Genomic DNA, 3157 nt, shown 5'->3' on the forward strand with positions numbered 1-3157 from the left:
ACCCCGTGCTCCAACCTGGTGCTCCTCCAACACCCACAGCTCTGCTTTTCTTTCTTCCCTTTCTGGAAGGCCTGGGCCTTGGGCCACGAGACCACCCTGACCACAGCCAAGTCTCCGGGGCCAGGAGCCAGGCCCTCCACTTGGACCCACACAGTTCCCCACACTCGGGACCCCACGCCCACGCGGACTGGGACTGCCCGTGTTAGCCTCGCAGGAAGAACTGCAGTGGGCAAGTGAGCCTCCTGGAATTCGCCCCAGCGGTCCACCGGCCCAGCCTTGTGCTCCGCTCTGCTGGGTGTACCCTGGAAAAACGGAGGGGGGGGGGGCCCAGGACCTTTGGCCCAGCATGGCTTCTTACTCCTCAGGGGTCTGCCTTCTCCTGCCTCTCTTTGCTAGATCCCTCATGGCCCTGGCTTGATGGCATTGGGCAAGGCAAGACACTCACTGCCTGCAACCTCCTGTGATTGCCCTCCTGGGTGATGCCCCCACCCCACCCCACCCCTGCTCTGATGGGCCAGAGGCTTGCGGATCGACCTGAGGAGGAATCCTCTTGAGATAATCCTGTTGAGATGAATTCATGATCAGATGCAATTCCTGATTTGGTCTAAGTCCTTTCGGGAAATGAGTTGGATTTAAATCATGGGGGGTGGGGGTTTGGGGAGACTGAGGGTAGTCGACAGAAAGTCTACTTCGGGATCAAGACTAGAATGTTCCCCTTCCTCATAGAACAGCAAGAGAGCTGCATCGTTGAGAGAAGGAGCACATGAGCTTCCGTGCCTTCCAAGCATGTACTCGTAGGAGCAAGAAAATTAGGCCTGGGACAAGTTCATGCTCACAGAGAGCATCCATTCAACGTTGGGCCTGACTTCCTGGATCTTGTGATCTAAGCCTGTGGCCATAAGTGCTCGGTGTGCACCTCGAAGAGACACACGGCTAGGAATAAACAGCAAATCGCTCTATTACGAGTGTCAGAATAGAGGGTAGGCGATTGCCCAGATTACCTGAACAACAAGACTTCAAAACGAAACAAAACTAAACAAAACAGAATCGAAACGAAACGAAACGAAACGAAAGGTGCACAACAGATGATGATCGGTCTCCCGCTAAATACAAAGTGTCACCAGTCAAGCACAGAAAAAACACTTGCTAACCTAGGCTCCATTGCCTTAAACTTTGTTCATCAGTTAAGACAAGAGTTAAGTCCATCTAGTGGAGAGAAAGAAGGATGGGAAAAGTTTCTTAGGCGTGAATGTCAAAACAAAATTATGTCATCAAGGCTCCTGGTGTAGTTTCCTTTTGTGGGATGATTTTAATCTGGTTTTGGAAGAATATGTTTCTGGGGTGATGGCTTTTAGAGAATATGTGACCTGTGGCTACCAGGTAATCTTCTTACACACAGAGAGTGCTGTCTTGGGGTGGTATAAAAAGGCTGAGAGAAGAAACAAACAAACAAACAAACAAACAAGCAAACAATGTTCTTGGCGCCAGCACGTTTCCATCCACCAAATGTGCACATGTGGAGATGTGGATATGGAGATGTGGGTGTGGGTAAAACGGTTGGAGCCTGCTTATTGGAGCTTGCTCCATCCATCTGATATGTCTGTCTGTCTGTCTGTCTGTCTGTCTGTCTGTCTGTCTGTGTGAATGTCTGAACTTATGTGTATGTGTGAAGCTGTTTGAGTTTCCTGCTTTCTACACTCAGTGTGTGTGTGTGTGTGTGTGTGTGTGTGTGTGTGTGTGTGTGTGGTGTCTGTGTGTGTTTGTGTGTGATTTCCCCCTCTCCCCTTTACTCTTTGCATTTTGCAGGATTCAGCAACCCTCTCTCGGTCAAAGGGAGTGCCTCCCCTTCCCCAATAACTGAAACTTTATTCCCTTAGAGAAAAGTGGCGAGTAGGCCCACCGCACCCCCAACCCTGCCAATTCCTCACTCAGCCTTCCTCAGTTAAGGCTGTGGGGTCCATGCTGGCCTTGGCAGACTGTAAGGACAGAGTTGACTGGGCCCACCGAGGTGGGAGTTCTGGGGGTCTCCGGTGGAGTGGTGGAGTATTGGATGGGTTGAGATTGGGGTCGAGGGGTGCGAGGGTGGGGCATGGTGGGTTGGGAGAGTCTCTGCAAGCACCGGGAGTCGCCGAGTAAGGATCCCAGCGAGGCAATAGAGGAATATGCTTCAATAGGACTCAGGCTCTCTTTTGCTAGTCTTGCTTTTTTATTATTATTACTAGATATTCACTTCATTTACATTTCAAATGCTATCCCAAAAGTCCCCTATACCCTGCCCCCGCCCTGCTCCCCAACCCACCCACTCCTGCTTCCTGGCCCAGGCATTCCCCTGTACTGGGGCATATGATCTTTGCAAGAAGAGGGCCTCTCCTCTCATTGATGGCTGACTAGGCCATCCTCTGTTACATATGCAACACAGCTCTGGGGGGTGGGGGTGGTACTGGTTAGTTCATAGTGTTGTTCCTCCTATTAGTCTTGCTTTTTTGTAAACAGGCTTGGCCATTCTACCAACTACCTGTAGCTGATGTGACAATGGTTCAAGGCAAGGCAGCCAAGGTAAGGATAAAAGACCTTTGCCTGGTAGTAGGCCTGCAAATGATAGTGTTAGCTTCCTTCCTTCCTTCCTTCCTTCCTTCCTTCCTTCCTTCCTTCCCTCCTTCCTTCCTTCCTTCGTTCCTTGCTGTAAGAACAAAAAATATGGTGGAGAAGAACTGGGGCAAGGGTCTGAAAAGAGTTTGCTAAAAGACAAAGGTGAGGAGGCGAGGTGTGTGTTGGAATGGAACAAATGGAAGCCCGAATGAAGCAAAGGCCAAGGCCAACGGCAAAGGCGAGGCGAAAGGAGTGGTTGTGTTGTGGCAAGGGGGGCAACAGGCAGAGCCAAAGAGAGCATTGGTGTGGTCGGGACGCTGCCCTCCCTGGTGGACCTTTTGCCCAGAGTAGGCGCAAGGGAGCTGTCCAAGGATTCCAGTGCGAGCATGTTTTGCGAGGAGAAGGCACACTGTGCTCTGTGTGTGTGCATGTGTGTGTGTGTGTGTGTGTGTTCCGTGTGTTCGTTGGTGGAGCAAAGAGAGGCAAGGTGAGGCGAAGGAGAAGGAGAAGAGGAGAAGGAGAAGGAGAAGGAGAAGGAGAAGGAGAAGGAGAAGGAGAAGGAGAAGGA

At 51.2% G+C, this 3157-nt stretch overlaps 1 long non-coding RNA gene across 1 annotated transcript; it reads left to right on the forward strand.

The window, feature by feature from the left end:
• Nucleotides 1–1043: 1043 nt before the first annotated feature.
• Gm52862 lies at nt 1044–2782 on the forward strand. The gene is made up of 2 exons (XR_003956295.1): nt 1044–1380; nt 2494–2782. It is a non-coding gene; the product is annotated as a predicted gene, 52862 (long non-coding RNA).
• The last annotated feature ends 375 nt before the right edge of the window (nt 2783–3157 follow it).

The sequence above is a fragment of the Mus musculus genome, chromosome 6 (genome assembly GCF_000001635.26).
Source record: "Mus musculus strain C57BL/6J chromosome 6, GRCm38.p6 C57BL/6J".
NCBI classification, from domain to species: domain Eukaryota; kingdom Metazoa; phylum Chordata; class Mammalia; order Rodentia; family Muridae; genus Mus; species Mus musculus.